This window comes from Lathamus discolor, chromosome 1 (assembly GCF_037157495.1).
Source record: "Lathamus discolor isolate bLatDis1 chromosome 1, bLatDis1.hap1, whole genome shotgun sequence".
Classification (NCBI taxonomy): domain Eukaryota; kingdom Metazoa; phylum Chordata; class Aves; order Psittaciformes; family Psittacidae; genus Lathamus; species Lathamus discolor.
This window is the reverse complement of record NC_088884.1, coordinates 20,631,411-20,649,279: the sequence shown is the minus strand read 5'-3', so window position 1 is coordinate 20,649,279 and position 17,869 is coordinate 20,631,411. Positions and strand designations below refer to the sequence as shown.

General features: G+C 42.2%; 1 protein-coding gene across 3 annotated transcripts in view; it reads right to left on the bottom strand.

The window, feature by feature from the left end:
- The window catches only part of LOC136006450 (hyaluronidase PH-20-like), a 32,387-nt gene extending 20,232 nt beyond the window's left edge, over positions 1–12,155 (bottom strand). Inside the window, exons 1-3 of one of the 3 annotated variants that reach the window (XM_065664618.1) lie at positions 12,131–12,155; positions 3,768–3,860; positions 3,050–3,208 (exon numbers count right to left, since the gene is read on the bottom strand). The gene's annotated coding sequence lies outside the window, so the exon portion shown is untranslated. Of the gene's footprint in view, positions 1–3,049; positions 3,209–3,767; positions 3,861–12,003 lie in introns of all 3 variants that reach the window. The other 2 variants (XM_065664572.1, XM_065664693.1) reach the window with 2 other exon arrangements.
- Positions 12,156–17,869: the final 5,714 nt, after the last annotated feature.

Here is a 17,869-nt window from a genome sequence, read left to right as displayed (position 1 = left end):
CGCACTGGGTGGGAAAAGCGATCGTAGGAGGAGATACTTCACTAGGGAGCAGAGAGCAAGGCTGCTGTGCCTGGAGGTCACTGAACTGAGCCACACTGGGCCCGCTGCCTGCTCCCACAGAGATTCGGGCAGGACCACCAGAGCATCCCTTGCAGGTGTCGATGAGTTTGTTAACAGCCAGGTAATTAAACAACCTTCCACTGTTTGTTGTTAAACTCTTAGCTCTGACTATGCTCATGCTGTAGTTTGTGTTGAGGGCTTCCCAGAGTGGTGGGATGGCAGGCAGTGCCATGTGTTAGAGCTGATTTGAGCTGTGGCCCCTCTGTTATGCTTGTAATATAGCAACTTAAAAACTGTTCCTTTTCTACCTCAACATAAAACCAGTTTTGTCTTTGGAATCAGTTTCAGTCTCAAGACTTTCATTTCAGTTCATTCCAGCGACATCCCCTCTGGCTTCTATCATCAAATTATTTCTTCCAAAACAAGACTTGCAGTCGCTGATACAGAAGGCTCCCATCCCCAGAACATGCCCAGCAGGTGGGTGATCTGCAGATTATTCACCCAGTCCTCTCAGTCTTCTCTGTGGGCACTGCTCGGCGTTAAGAACAGCCTCAGTGCCCCTGCTGAGCCTGCCAGCAAAGGCGTTAGTTTTAGTTGCATTTTTATGATGTGGACATCTGTCCATTAGCAACTGGAGAAGAGCCACCAGTATCACGCCCCACAGCTGCCAGCCCATCAGCAGACACTGACAATGTTTAGTCGCTACTGAATGAGCTGGATTCAACCCAATAACCTAGTGCTAAATGTTACTGTGCTCCTCTAAATCATTAGAGCATGGGCTGTTGGGTGGCTCCTCACTTCCCTTTGATATAACTCAAATTGGAAGGTGCTCCTACTGGCTGTGGGGCAGCGGGAGAAGGTGAAAAATTACAGAAGCCACAGCTGGCAGCTAAAAAGAGAGGCAGTGTCATCCCAGATGGGAAGAGAAGCTGATAAAGAGATGTAAATACCACCCAGTTGATACCATTGAATGCTACAAATAATGATAATAAAAAGACTAGTGATAATGTGCAAAGGCAGAGGTGGTCCAAAGGTTCTAAGCAGTGTAGGCAAAATTGAACTCTGCTGCCCCAAGACTGAAGCATTGAGGAATTGATCCCATTATTAATCAGTGGCAAAACTCAACACTGTTATTTTGTGCAAGGCTAAGGGAATAGAGTGAAAGGAGGCAGAGGGCTCAGCTGAGGATGTTGTATCTCCCTTCCCTTCTCCCCTCACATCCCCTGCTCTCCTGCCACGCTGGTTCCACTGGGATGAATCCTGCCTCCCTACACTTCTTCATCTCTCAGCAGAGCAAGGTATTAAGGCAGCTGTAATGTGTTTCTCTGCAGCTATCCTGTGAACCTCAGTCACGCCTGTCAGATCCTTCTCTGCACACCCCGTAGCCCCTTCTTCTAAACCCACCCTCCACAGAGGTCCTGTTCTTTTTCTTTGTTCCAGTACAGTTTGGGATATCCCTACCTCCAACCTTCATTTCTCCAAAGTGCCCATCTTAACATCCACATCCCCAAGGCAGAGGGACCTACTCCATAGTATGCTCACCCACCATGCCCATGGGACAGAGCCTGGCCTCCAATTCACATCCCTCAGGATGCTCTTTTCCTTCACCCCTTCACAATATGGGGCTGACTTCCCTAACTCACTCCCAGGATTCTTGATGTTGCTGTGCATTGCCCTCAGCCAGACCCAGGCAGCGTTACACACCTCGCAGTTAAGCTGTGAGAGCTGAAGCCACACCAGTAGTTTTTACAGCACCACATATGTTTGGCGTGCCCTGTGCGCACCTGAGATTTGCTTTCACCATTTTGATATGACTCTATTACAATTTACCACCTCTTTAGCCAAGATTTTCTATATATTTGTCAACTCCAGCCTAAAGATTCAAACTGCTTTTTGGAGACCCATGGCTTAACGTGACCAAGATCCCCCATTTGCTAGAAGGTTCAGCTACCCACAGAGGCGGACCATCATAAGCAACTATCACCTATGTTCTCTTTTGTTTGAAGGAGCCACTTTAGTGCTAGAGAATCTGTAAATCTTACTTTTTTTATATAGTTATCTTTCCTGCTCTGGCACAGTTGCATATGCAAGGCTACCTCTGACTTGTGCTCCTCTGCGCCAGCTAAAGGAATCCTGCGATGGGCAGCACAGCTGTCCCCCGGGAGGCCTCCTGACATGTGGCTTGTACTCAGTGCCCTCCAGGACTCAGATCTAAGCTTTTAAATGCAACACAGAAGGCTCTTTTGCCTTTATTTTTTCCCCTTACAATTCTGAATAACAAATTCAGTTTTGCGAATGACAGATCTAATTTACATTTAAATCTTTCTAATCCCTTGCCGAGCTGCCATGACAATAGGCCCTGTAAAAATTAGTAAATAAGAATTTTCTTATTTACCTGATTGTCTTTCATGTCTCCTTGTCTTTTATGTCAATCTATGCCAAGGCACTTTCAAGTTATATCTTCAAATGGGAAAGCTAAAAGCAATCTGAGTGAAATGGTTTTGTGTCAAGAAAGATGCATTTCTGTATGTCCTGTGTACATATTGAAAGCAGCAGCTTTAATCAAGGAGCAAAGAGACACCCTCCCTCACCCAGCCCAAGTGCAAAAAGGTTTGTGAAACTAAGTTCCAGCTTAAACCAACAGCAGTGGCACAGGATGCTTCTGAAGCTTATCTAGTCCCATATTCTCAACTGTGAAAACCCATGCAGTGAAAGTAGCTCTGGTGCATCTGTGCGGATCTATACCAATGAGCCCACATTCACTAATAAAGTGATATTTGGGATCAAGCTTTTAGCAAGAGTAAGCCCACTGCCCTATTCATGTGCACTGATGTGGATGTCTAGAAAAAATTCCTTTCCACATAGGTTCAAATTACATGTGGGGAGAAGAGAGAGAAGCACACATCCTCACCACAACAGCATGGAAAAGGAACTGCACCACCCTGCATCCTCACCATTGTAAACACTGGAGAGTACAAGGAGCACTTACCAGTCTTCCCTCTGCTCCAAAATTCATGCGATTTAGGATACCAGGACCACTGGATCCCAAGAAATCCTGCTTCTTGTTCTCAGCCAGACTTCACTTTTGTGTGCAGAATGCGTCTTGTGGGCCAGAACGTTTCTTTTCTGTTATGGCAATGTAATCCACCTGGATTTCATTGATGTGGTAGACATGCAAAATCCATGTTAATGTTCTCCGCCCATTTTTCCTAAAATACTAATGTTTGTATTAACCATAGTCCATGAGAGAACAATGAAAAGATGACATACGATACTGTCCAGGTATAAACTATCTTTGGTAAATAACCTTGACCTTCACCCCAGGCTCAGGGACATAACACTGCCCCAAGCAAAGACAAATGCCAGGCTCACAAGACACAAGGCTTGGTTTCCTGGCTACTGCTTTGAGACAAGTTGTGTAAAAGGAGGCAGACAAGAGAGGAGGAAGGAGGGGGCCCAGAAATGAGCTCTGGGTGGGGTGACTGGGGGTGCTGCAGTCCCCTCTTGCCCTCCCATCTCTCAGCTGGAAGCTCTCTACATGTGCAGCAGAGACAGGTAACACAGACACAGGCAGCATTCTGCAGCCAAAATCACCTTCAGCTGGATGTCACCTGAACCCAGCAGGCTCTGGACTGCAGCAGTGCCTCTTCTGCAGCAAGTACAATGCGAAACACTATTTTTCTCTTACACAGTCAATGTGGACTCACATGAGTTGGAGAACCCTGTATTCCCTCCTGGTTTCTGTTGGTCCTCTGGTTTCTTTTTTTTTCCTATTTTATTTTTTAACAGACTGGCATTTTCTGCAAAAAAAAAAAAAAAAAAAAAAAAAAAAAGGTAGCTTTATCAAACAGTTCCCATCCATCAGTAATTTACAGTGTGTTTGATTGGAAGGGTTTTGTTCTTTTCACCTTTGCATGTATTGAACTTGATTTGGACTTTGATCTCAAGGATTTTCTACTTCTGAGACCTTCTTGCAGCTAAATTAGCTCTTTCTCCTGAGCATTCAAAACTTCTCTGCTGAGTCTGCTTGTTTTTTCCCTGCCATCAACTCTGCTTGTGAAGTCAAGGAGAGTAAAAACTCATTACAGCTTTGCTGTAACTGCGCGCACTGGAGGGAAGTTCTGAAGTGTAAAGCAGTAAAAGGTTATGATCAATCTGTGCCCTGTTTTACCAGAAGTTCAAGGGCTCCAGAGGCCTCTCTCAATTCTATTTGTTTGTTTGTTTATTTAGCTGTTGCTGGCTTGCATATCACCTCTGCAGAAATCAGAAATAGATTAGTACCCATTTCTAACTAGATCTACCTAGAAATAGTCTGTCCATCTTGACTAAACCAGAGGCTGTTCCTTACTTGTTTCTGTCAGAGTGATAAAGCCAGGGCATTTTGCTTGTGATTTCCATATAATACAATGCAATAATACAAGAAATTCTAAATCCAGTCTGACAAAGACATTATGCACTTCTAAAGTAACTTTGAAAAAATGAGTTATTGAAATAAATCAGAATCTCAGTTTATTACAGTGCTTGAAAAAACAGATCCCACTGTCTCTTACCTTCAGAAAGTCCAATTTACTAAGCCTGCTGAGAAAAGTGCTAATTAAAGTAGGTTATAAATGTTCTGTGTGAAGATGACTACCTGAATTTGAATTGAAAACAGAGCCAAGGATTTTCACAGGGGCTAGGGTAGGAAGTTGCTTACTAGCTAGCTCCCACACCTAGCACAGCTGGAATGTAGCCTGAAAGAAAGTCTGTGTTATAAACTGCCTCTGAACTGCCTCACCTGCTTGTGAAACGAATTCAGATAACTTCTGAAAGCTGCAGAGGTAGCAGTTCATTTGGATTGCAAAGTAGCAAAGGTAACAGTCATTTGGATTGCAAAGTAGCATAGAAAAGGTAAGTGTCTTCCCAGGCTAGCAATCTACATATTAAAGACATAAAAAGAACTACTTGGAGTCATAAAGACTAGTGCCCAAATAAGCTCAGGAAGACCCATGGCAAGTGAAGTGGTGGTTCTGGGCAGCACTGTCAGTGTTCATGGGTTTATAGAGTCTTAAAATGTTTTTGTACATTATAAAAATTGCACTACACTTCAGGATGGCACTGCCCAGTATTGTTAGTGCCGTTTCCTAAAGGAACTGCTTTAGGAAATGGCACTTTCCATGAGAATTTCATGTCTAGACCGCATTTAATTTTCAGTAGTTTAATTCTCTGCAATATAGAACTAGAATTTCTGGGGGGTATTTTTTATACTTTTCAACTAGTCAGTTGAGAACCGTCACGGTTTCTTCTATGCTTGACTGTAGCTGGAAACTCTTTCTGTAAAGATGATGTATGAACTTCTGGAACGCCTGCCAGTGTGAATCATTTATTTCCAATTCTGTCTCTCAGACCCCAAGTACAGGTGTTTGAACTTGCTAACAAAACCACACACAATCAGGTCATTGTGAAGCCAACAGAATGTGAGAGCGAGATGGAGATTAACAAGTTCAAAAGCTTTATGTAGGATCATTTTAGATGGTGGGTTTTTGCTTTTTTCTTACTTCTTTGAGCAAACAGAGTAAATCACCCAGGACAGATGTTTCTCTGAACATAAAGGAAATTATCAATTTACTGAAAAAAGGGAAAGATCTTGCAAGCTTGGAAAATCCTAAAAATGTGGGAATTCTACTCTAAGTATTGTATCAGCAGTGAAAGCATCTTAAGAACAGTCTCTTTCTCTCCTCTTTTATTACAGCTGAGTTCACATGCTCCCAGATAAAAGAGGAACTTAATAATGGATTAGACAATAATTAGTCTATTTCTTAAACTGGGATTTTATCATACTATTTTTTTAAGAAACGCTTAGGGAAATACTCGTTCATTTTCAAAAGCCATTTTCAAAGAAGTCAATCACTTCCAATTACCACAGGATATGCAACCATTCTGCAGCCATGTTTAGTAGTTCACCTTTTATTTGCTACTTCAAACAGTTTAATAACATGTAATTATCTATAAAACACTGCTGGATATCTCAGGAATAGATTTACAGTCAGTCAATGTACATCTTGCTCTGATCCTGCCTTAAATACCTGCTGCAGCTTTGCACAGGAGGAACTGTTTGTGTGATTAATGGTAAAGCGTGCAGCACCTATCCATAGCAGAGGGAGAAATCTGAGTCTAACCTCACGGGCATTTTATGAGAACTTGTCCGGACCTATTGATTCACTTGTTTCAGACTCAGTTTGTGTCTCCTTCTTTGGGCCAGAGAATTAATTGCCATGAATCCAAAACATGCCACTCGTTTGAATTACAAGATTAATTTATAGCTTTCCTTTGGCATAAAACAGCTGCTTCTTGCTTGTTAATGTTTTCGTAGTGGTTGGATGTGAGAAAATTATCATGCTGAAGTAATTTGTCACCAAGAAAATACAGAAAAATGATCAGGAAAATACACTAGTGTAAAAAAAGGTGTAAAAAAGCCCCCAAGTGGAAATGCCCAGTTGCCCAATTAGCCACTTGTTTGCTAGAAGCATGTAGCAATAGGACTCTGTTAGTGTGACATGTACACAAATGCATCACAGGTGAAGTTGCAGAAAGTCATATATATTCATACGTGTGTGTTGATGTGAACTGAAATCATGTGCCAGCTCAGCATGCACAGCCTCCTCAGAATCCTAAGAGAGGCTTAAATGTAACTTTGGACAAGTGTTTATTCTTTGCTGAGCATGGCCTACAACACGGATGCCCTGCAGGCCTGCCTAGGAGGCAAAAAGAAATAATTATCATATGGAAGGAATGACCAGGGAAAGGTTGGATTCAACTCAATAGACATGTATGCAAAAATTTGTCCTGAGGTAGAAGAAATCAATTGAGCAGAACACTGAAGATGCATCAGAACACGGAAAACAATAGAAGTCTAGGAAATACAGCAAGGTAGGACTGAAGAAATAAAGGATATTTCTCTAAAGGACACTATTAGGAAAACATGGTAATATATTTTTTATAGGCATGAAATGGAAAAAGAATGAAAAGAGATGAACGTTACATTCTTATATTCTCCGTGTCCACTAGGGGTTAGGCAAGGACTAATGAATCTCAATCACACTAAAAAAAGACTTAAATTGAATATTAGAAACCTTTGTAGCAGTAAGAGCAGATAAACAATAGAATACTTTGTCTAGGACAGTTGGGAAATCTTTCAAGGAAGTTGTAGATACAATTAATCCTATAAACTTTGGAAAGCAAGAGATAAGCAGATTATTTGGGGGATTATTTTATGGGGAACAAACAAGAGGAATTAGAGATGTGTGCACATCTACAGGGGTATGATATAATAGGCATCACAGAAACATGATGGGATGGCTCCTATGGCTGGAGTGCTGGAATGGAAGGTTACAGGCTCTTTAGAAAAGACAGGCCTGGCAAGTGGGGAGGGGGAGTTGCCCTTTATGTTAGGGATAGGCTGGAGAGTATGGAACTCTGTCTGGGGACAGGTGAGCAGTTTACAGAGAGTTTGTGGGTCAGGGTTAAAGGGAAAACAGCCGTGGGAGACATTACTGTGGGGATCTGTTACAGGCCGCCTGATCAAGGAGAACCTGTGGATGAAGCACTCTACAGACAGATAGGAAAAGCCTCACGCTCGCAGGCCCTTGTTCTCATGGGGGATTTCAACCACCCTGACATCTGTTGGAACGATGGCACTGCACAGCACAAGCAATCCAGGAGGTTCCTCAATTGTGTGGAAGACAACTTCCTTCTTCAAGTAATAGAGGAGCCGACAAGGAGAGGTGCCATGCTTGACCTTGTGCTCACCAACAGGGAAGGGCTTGTTGAGAATGTGGTACTCCAGGGCAGCCTTGGATGCAGCGATCACGAGATGGTTGAATTTGAGATCCCCAGGACAGTGAGAAGAGCGTGCAGCAAGCTCACTGCCCTGGACTTCAAAAGAGCAGACTTTGGCCTCTTCAGGAGCCTGCTTAGTAAGGTCCCATGGGATATAGCCCTGGAGGGCAGGGGGGCCCAAGACTGTTGGTTTATATTCAAGGATCACCTGCTACAAGCTCAGGAGTGTTGCATCCCAACTAGAAGGAAGTGCATCAGGAGGGCCAGGAGACCTCCTTGGATGGATAAGGAGCTGCTGAGGAAAATTCAAAGGAAAAAAGAGGCTTATAAAAAGTTGAAACAAGGACAGGCGGCCTGGGTAGAGTACAGGGATGTTGTGTGGGAAGCTAGGGACCAGGTTAGGAAGGCTAAGGCCCAGTTAGAATTAAACCTAGCCAGGGATGTTAAGGATAACAGGAAGGGATTCTACAGGCACGTAGCAAACAAAAAGAAGACTAGGGACAACATGGGCCCCCTGAGGAAGCTTTCGGGAGAACTGGCTATGCAGGATTTGGAGAAGGCTGAGGTTCTGAATGACTTCTTCGCCTCGGTCTTCACTGGCAAAGGCTCTGACTGCACCACCCAGTTCTTAGAAGGTAGACGCAGGGACTGTGAGAATGAAGACCTTGGGCCCACTGTGGGAGAGGATCTGGTTCGAGACCATCTTCAAAATCTGAACGCGCACAAGTCCGTGGGACCTGATGGAATCCATCCGCGGGTCCTGAAGGAGCTGGCGAATGAAGTTGCTAAGCCACTGGCCATCGTATTTGAAAAATCATGGCAGTCAGGTGAAGCTCCCAATGACTGGAAAAAGGGAAATATAACCCCCATTTTCAAGAAGGGGAAAATGGAAGACCCGGGGAATTACAGACCAGTCAGTCTCACCTCTGTGCCTGGTAAAATCTTGGAGCACATTCTCCTGGAAGGCATGCTAAGGCACATGAAAAACAACAAGGTGCTTGGTGACAGCCAGCATGGCTTCACTAAGGGGAAATCCTGCCTGACCAATTTGGTGGCCTTCTATGATGGGGCTACAGAATTGATGGATAAGGGTAAAGCAGTTGACGTCATCTACCTGGACTTGTGCAAAGCGTTTGACACTGTCCCACACAACATCCTTCTCTCTAAATTGGAAAGACATCAATTTGATGGATGAACCACATTTCCAGAGGACCCTTTCAGGATTGTATTCTTTGACTTCTGCAGTATTTAAAGATCTCTTTGACTTAGAATTCTTTTCTTTAGTTTGGTTGACACACAGTACCTGATGGCTGCAGGTACAACAGGCAATGTTATGATTCAAGAGATAAGGCACATTGCAGGACTCTTTGCTAGATAAAGCTTTTAAAGGCTGCTCACATTTTCACTGCAAACCAGTGTAGAAATATGAGAACCAAAGTAATTTTGTAAACTCCACCCAGTTTCTGGTGCTGCATATGTGTGTTCAGGAGCATTAAAAACTCCTCAGTCAGTGTAAGGCTAATTCAGAAATTTTAACTAGTAGAGTCTCAAGATAGGTACTTACACATTGCACCACCCACAGTCACTGACTGTGTTCAAAAATATAAGCCCATATTTTATTCTTATCAGTTGCCCAGGTGAAAACATCAAATTTGGGCTCATCTATGTCATTAGGTGCAGCATTTATGTCCTCTCTGACCAAAAGCACACCAGAAGTGTGAATTTCTGTGCACTGCAGCCAGTAACTAGAATGAGTTAAATTTTAAACTCATATCTGATCTTGCTTCTGCACTGCAGAGCTCATACAAGACTGGACAAGCCAATGTTGAGAAGTCCATAGCTGGTCTGCGTGGCCTTGTGAGCACTTTTCCAGTACAGCAGCCACTTGTTCACTCTTGCATGCAATATGATTATTAGGACTTTTAAAGGATTTTAAACTCTATAAATATAAGATATAAAAGCCTATTAAAAATTTGTTGCAGGCATTGTTATCAAATCATGATCACCATGACGTGAGAACATTAACATCTTCCTGAAACCCATACTTGAAACAAAAGTGGTCTGTTCTCCATCCCTTCTCTTAATGGATTCAAAGTGTCTACAGTTAAATCTATTCTCCTGCTATTATGGCATCACAACTAAGTTGAAGGTTCAGTTCCAGCTTATCCAGTTAGTATCTTGGCTACCTGCTGCATCACATAAAATTGGTAAAATAACTTCAGCTCTCTGTCATAAAATCTGACGTAGAGCTGAAAGTAACTGAGTTAATGACAATGAAGGCTGAGCTATTTTCTAACTCTTCAGGCAAACCAGAGCTTAATAACTTTGAATGACACAGAGCATTACAGGCAAGCTCGCATCCTGCTGCCTGTTTTATCCTACCACATAAGATAAAAGATGACTATTAAGCTGCTGGGATGGTACTTTCCTTTAACACTTACAATGGGATTTCTCTCAGCCATCTAAAAGTTAGGTTACTGCTCCAAGATGGTTATTCAAGACACTCTTTATCTTTGGCAGAAAGAGACAGAAACCCCTAGAGCATGATTCTTCCCATCTATGTACAACATCTGTCCAGTATACTTATCCTTGCCAGGAGATACCTTCTCCTTCTAATGACTGGGTAAATCACAGGCGCATACCTGGGTCCACAGACCTAACACATAAATGGTTAAAGTCATAAGGACTGAATGTCACAGTGCAGTTTACCCAGGCAACTTCAGGCATGTAGCTGAGGTGCCTACTTTAGGAATGCAGTTGTCATAGACTCGCTCTGCAGGAACCTCTTGAGTTTATCTCAGATCCTGAATGGTGGGTGATTCTTGAGGAATCACCCTGAACAAGTGCCTGTCTCTCTCCATTGCCTGCAGATGGTACCTAACAAGAGCAGGTCTCTAATTGGTACATCAAATGTATGTAGATGAATTCAAGACCTAAATAGTCAGTTATTCACACAGAAAATGAAAAGCAATTTCTCTCCATAGGAGTTGGAAGCACTTTCTGCACGATATTGCACTACTCAGGATGTGATAAAGGACAATGTGAATATCATTACACAAAATTATTCAACCTGAAAGTTAGTGCTCAGGCTGAAGGCATGCTAAGGATCCACTGGGGCATCAACCATCTAGTTTACAGGCTCATCTACATTTTCTCCAAGATACTGAATAACTGAATCCTAGATGTGTAGCCTGTTTTTTAATAAAATTATATAAATTCTAATAATTACCTACTTAAAAGGAAAAAAAGAGAGAAAGGAAAATGAAAACATGGGTATTGATAACTTCTCCAAAGAGCATACAGCATTAGACAGTTTAATCAAAGCATTTCCTGTACCAAATTAGCTCTAAAGATGTCCACTATATAAACAATCATTATCAAATTTCTGCAGTAAGAAACTGGACAAGTTATTTTTATAAAGAACAAATATAGGACATCAGCATGGTCATCCACAGGGTTTTAGCAGCAACCAGGGCAGATTTCACAATGGTGACTCGAAGAGAACAAATGCAGATACCAGTAGCTTGAGGAGTTCGTACATACAAGCACACACACATTCAAACCCTTTGGCTTTGTGAGTTACAGCAGTGGGGCTAGAAATCTAGTTTTAGAAAATGAGGAATGACAACAGATCCTGAGGGTTTCATGAGTGCTTTCACCAGCCACTCATTCATCTCCCCATAACATAAAGAAACAGTTTAAAGGTAGTTTCTGTTATAGATTGACTACCCGTAGATTGACCCAAAATACTTCACAAGCAAAGGAGCCACCCTTTTAAATTAATTTACTTTAAAAAACACATGCTAAAGAAAACCAAAGTAAAGGAACTGCCCCATAGAAACCCACTAACAGATACTGTCCTGGTCTGCCTGAGATGGCTGCCCTTCCACCAGACACATGGATGAACACATGGGGTATCAGCCAGTCGTGTAGCAGGAGAGGGAAGAAAACAGCTGGTATTCCTTCAGTCTCTTCTCTGCACCACCATAAGTAAAAGTGTACCTGGGAAAAATCAGCCTAGTGTGCTGCCCATGCCCTTTCAGCGGCACACAATATACATTTGCTGTGATACACATTGTTTATCACAATTAGAGAATGTATCTGCAAAACAGGGAGAAAAATTACCTTTTTTATTATTATTATTCAGCTAAGCTGTAAATTGCCATCTGGAAGCAGGAGTCATAAAATGTAGCAAAATAGGTACTGACAACAGACAAGCTCAGAAAGAAAAATAGCTTGGCACCATCCTCACCGTTGCTCCCAGACCGGGTTCCATATCCCAGCAAGGTGCAATCCATCTGGGAGCTGTGGGAGCATGCACAACTCTCTCGTGGCAAGTTCTTCCTTTAAAAATTAACTCATTACCCTGGATTAACAGCTGGCACTTAGCAAATAGTATCCATGCTCTACTGATTTTACCTCCTTTATAGCTTCCTCTGTGATTGCCCTTGAGTTAATGGTTACATCATGCATGAGTAAGGTAGCGCTCGCCATTCATTTCGCAACACAGCAAGTATTGTCATGCACTGCGTCATATGCAGGTATAAACCAGCCTACGTCCTGTGTAATTAAGTTTGCCCCAGCACACTGAAGTGTCTTTGACAGTGAGCATCATTCTCCCCATGAGTTCTGGAAGGGGAACGTGGGAGAATTCAGATGGATGATATGAAACAACCTGGCATCTCTCTGCAGGCAATGGTGCTAGGGCTGCAAGTGAAGGTCTCTGCATGCAGGGATTAGGAAACTGCAGGATGAGTTATGATGGCCTAAAATGCTTCAGTTCTTTTAGTTCATATCCAAAATAATTCAGGCAATGATAACTTACATATTAAATAAAATATTTCCTATTTTTCTTGTACAGGAGCAAGGTGTCAGGCTAACATTTTATTGAAAGTATCAATGATAGAATCATAGAATCATAGAATAGTTAGGGTTGGAAAGGACCTCAAGATCATCTAGTTCCAACCCCCCTGCCATGGGCAGGGACACCTCTCACTAAACCATCCCACACAAGGCTTCGTCCAACCTGGCCTTGAACACTGCCAGGGATGGAGCACTCACAACCCCCCCGGGGGCAACTGATTCCGGTGCCTCACCACCCTAACAGGAAAGAATTTCCTCCTTATATCCAATCTAAACTTCCCCTGTTTAAGTTTTAACCCGTTACCCCTTGTCCTGTCACTACAGTCCCTGATGAAGAGTCCCTCCCCAGCATCCCTATAGGCCCCCTTCAGGTACTGGAAGGCTGCTATGAGGTCCCCACGCAGCCTTCTCTTCTCCAGGCTGAACAGCCCCAGCTTCCTCAGCCTATCTTCATACAGGAGGTGCTCCAGTCCCCTGATCATCCTCGTGGCCCTCCTCTGGACTTGTTCCAGCAGTTCCATGTCCTTTTTATGTTGAGGACACCAGAACTGCACACAATACTCCAGGTGAGGTCTCACGAGAGCAGAGTAGAGGAGCAGGATCACCTCCTTCGACCTGCTGGTCACGCTCCTTTTGATGCAGCCCAGGATACGGTTGGCTTTCTGGGCTGCGAGCGCACACTGAAGCTGGCTCATGTTCATTTTCTCATTGACCAGCACCCCCAAGTCCTTCTCTGCAGGGCTGCTCTGAATCTCTTCTCTAATACTGAGGTTAATCACATTTCATTCTCTGATTATAGCCGTAAGAATCTTCCAGGTGAAATAAAGTTTAATAGGTCATTTAGTTATTTTAAACTGTATGTATATCCCCTGCTTCGTGTACTCTTTTCAAATGCTTCCCATAGAACAAGATAATCTTACAACTTTCATTTTTGCCTAGTATTAACCAGACTTTCCCTCCTTCTGCAGGTTTAATCCACTGTTTTTATTTATAAGCTTTGACAACACAAGGCAATTTTTATTATAGCCTATGATTTTGTCCTCATTGACCAGGAATCACGGTGTAGTCAGGCATTTTTATCTTTTTTTGATATATATAGTGGTCTCTTCAATTCCTAGTTATATTCTTTTAATCTAAGTTGCTTATAATGCTTAGCATATTTTTGAGGTAGGGTCCCTGCAAATACAAGGACACTGCTCGATGATGTCCCACCACTACATAAAATTTAATTGCAATTCTTTTGCTGTTAGATGAAGCCGCTAGTTTGGGAGTCGTTATTCTCTCTCAGCATTGCTGTTCCTATATACAGTTCTTTCACTGAACAACTCCTTTATATTATTTTTCTCCAAATATCTATGTTTCCTTGAGGGAGAAAGATTTTTCCTCTTCTGATTGTTACCACTAAGTTACGCTGTGCCCACTGGCCTGTGAAACTTGAACAATTTACTACAGCTAATTTCCTGAGAACTGCTGCTAATGCAGAAAATGTACTCTGGGTCCCAGCAAATACAATTTACTTATTCAGTGGCTCTTCTTGTCTCCGAGGGAAACTCAAGCACAGGTAGATCTTTTCTTGCTTTCATTTGTGAATAACACTGAGTTTGTTCATGCAAGGTAAAACCAACCCCCTGCAGAATGGAAATAGAGGTTAAAAAGAGTCAGCACCTTCTTACACCATGAGTTTTCTTAATAAAGGGGGGAAAGGAAGAGAACTTGGCCTTACCTGGGAGAATTTATTAAAGAGCAAATCAGAAGTAGGATGGGAGAGTAAAAAAGGCAACCAAATGCTAAACAATCACAGGTTGCTGATAGGAAGGAACAAAGAAAATAGAATAAATGTATATTGACTGAGGAGGTCAAGTAAATGCATTTAGTTACTGCATTCATTACCAGCTCTAAAAAAATCCTGAGAGAAAAGCTGATAAAATGCCTTGCCCAAGGATCCAATCCTGTGCCATCAAAATTAATGCACTTTTTTCGTTGGCTCTGCTATGAGAGGAAACAGGCTCATGAGTTACCTGAAGATTGAGAATGTAAAGAATTCAGTGGAATAGGGCTGTTAAATTGCCATGAGCTGAGGGAGAGAATTGCTTTGCAAATGGGCCACAGGAACAACTGGTCTGCAGCAATGCATTTTGATGGTGAAACTTGGAGTGAAAATCTTTTCAGGAGCCACAGGAAGGCAGTGTGTAACAACTTCATCATAGCTTTGAAAGCTCCATGTCCCACATCCAAGGAAAGGATATATGATGTCTATCAGTCATTCTACCTGAGCTCAGCTTAGTGTTGGTCACGTTTTTCAGTGGCACATTATTTTCAGGCACAAAATGCTGACTTTTGACCTCTTGCTTAATTCTGACCTTATCATTTTGATTGCTATAATGTAAATGACTGATACAATGTATGTTTGCATGTAAACAATCATAGGGGTGTTTGACATTTATAACATTTCTATCTTCAAAGTGGAGTCAGCCTTCCATGAATGCCCTGAAGCAAAATGTGAATTTAGGTCAGTAAAGGATGAGATGTGTCAGGCAGCAAAATGCCTAAAGCCACAAACATTCAGGGGTCATTCACAGTCAGTGCTGTTCCTGGGTGGGGAGACAGGATGCTGTTTGAAGTTTCTTTATTACAGTGAGGAGGCTGCTCAGGACCCATGAGTACCAATTTCAGAGACAACTAACGTGGGCAGGAGGCAAAGAGCCACGCACTCTCCTTTTTGGCAGCCATGTTTTAGCGACCCAGATGCTCAGATGAGGTAGCCAGGCTACACGGTGTGACCTAACTTGTAGCTGCATTCCTTCTTGTCCCTTCAGAGGAACAGGCAGGCAGAGGAGTTAAGCCCACACTTCCTCACATGTTCACATACACAAGGGCTGCAGCCAAAATCCCTGCTTTTGCTGCTTTTCAGGGCCCAAAGTGCAAGATATTTTGAAAGGAATCGCTACAAACCTGCTTGAACTCCTCCTTTCTGGTTCCACTCCTCCTCTGATCTTGTCATTATTCCATCCCTGTCCTTGTGGACAGTTGCAAGAGTAATAGCAACTATTAGTGCACTGGTGAACAGTGTGTGATTTATATTTATGGAGGGAAGTGATGGGGCCTGGTGTGTAAGATCCCTCAAATATAGGTATTGAGTAGCTGGCATGTGTCCTGGTACAAGGGATTAATTGTCCTGTCTCCAGCACTCACTCTGTGCTATCTCCATCTTCAGAAGATCCAGCCTGCAGATGTGGGTGCACTGGATTCCCTGCATAGTTGGTAACCATGTCTCTGACATGTCTGTATGGAAAATAACAGTTTAAATATTTCTGCACAAAGAATTCACAGTACTATTGGACCCTATCTAAACTTTTCCTAAGATTTGATCTACATTTTTCTTTTGGATCACTGTGTTTTATAATACAATAATATTATCTTTTCCCCCACCTTTAGCCCGATACTCAGTCTTTTTGGCAATAAAGTGATCATATGAATTTTCCACATATTTTACTATTTTCCAAAGAGAAGAATACATTTTCTTTCAAATATTTTTTCCAATTTAATTAGCATTAATATAGATTTTTCATTATGCAAATCAGCTTACAAGCCCATTAGCTATTGGAGCTGTTGTTGGTATTCTTAACTAGCTGCGTCCTGCAGGACAATGTGGAACAGACTCACACAAAGGTTTTGCTACAAGAAAGAAAACCTTATTTTCCTGCTCACCTCACAGGGGTATATGTCAGCCAAGCAGCATTTCAGAAGCAGCTATTTGCCGATGGGTGGATGTCTAGCATTGAACTTAGCTGGATATAACATTTTGATACGGAATATAGAGAATTCCTGCAGAAGTAAAGCAGAAAATTGAGGGGGAAGAATAGTTTTGTAGTTTTGCTGAAGCAGTAGCAAATGCAACAGTAGCAGGGGATTGCGGTGTTTTGTTGAGTTTTGCAGTTTATATGTGGTAGAGGGGAACAGCTGGCTCGTGGCCCTAAGAGGACAAGTTTTTTGACGTATTTGCTCTTTGCAGTGCAGAAAACTAACAGCATTCAAGCCTCAAAAAGAAGAACCTTCAATTCTGGCCAAAGCCAGAAGAAACAATGTCTGGTTTTGTGACATTTTCACATGCTAGACATTCTGTACTGCCTCAGTTGTTGGGTAATGTATAAAATATGGTTTTGCATACATAAGGATAAATATTTAAAAAAATATTTCCATAAATAAGAGGAAATTCAGAGACCTGAATATTCAGCAGCTTTGTTCAGCTTGAAAAAAGCTGTCCAGCTGTAACTGCAACTCATCGAAGTTTCCTGAACCAGGCAATTTTCCTAGGCAAGGTTTTCTAATGCAGTTTCCAGTAATTTCTCAGTTCTTGATTTAGGTAGGATCAGAGCAGGATATCTTGTGCCATTTTCTCACTGTTTCTATTTCCAGTTTAAAAAAACCTGGAATTATTGCAAGGAGCATGGACTGTGACAGCCAAAAGAAAACTCTCCTTTCTTTCCTAAGAGTTCAAACTTAGTTTTCTTTAGGCTTTGGCCAAGGATCGCTGAAAGGTGCAGGTGGCTGTTCCTCAACCTTCTTCTCTAGCTGTGATTCTTACTAGAGTTTGGAAGGTATTTCTCATACCTTTTTCAGTGTTGTAATCCCTGAATCACCATTATCAATACCCATTAGACTGGAGAGTAAGGTTTAGGCCCACAGAGCCACTTAAGTATTTAAAGCATTTCAAAGCCTACGTTCTATTTAAATCAGTTGGAACTAGCTGGTAAAATACATTCTTAAACACAGATTGCAGAGTCTGCACTCTAAATGTTAGAAAAAATATCCCCATCGCCCGTTTGTTTGCATTCTAAATGTCTTAGGCTGTGAGAGGTTAAACACCCTTTGCCCAGGTGGAAATGAGCAAATGATAGCCAGCATTCTGCAGAATGCATCCAGCAAATGTTTTAAAGGGTAGTTTGACTTTAGTATTTGACGTGCAGGAGGTAGAGCCGCTAGAAAAACTGGTTTGCATTAAAAAAGGTCACTACTTTTAATGAAACATATATCTGAGATGTATGAAATTGTTTACTTTTTCTCCAACACAAAATCTCAGTGAAAAGGGAGAGAAAGTTGCAACAATATCGAAAGATTTTGGAAAAGA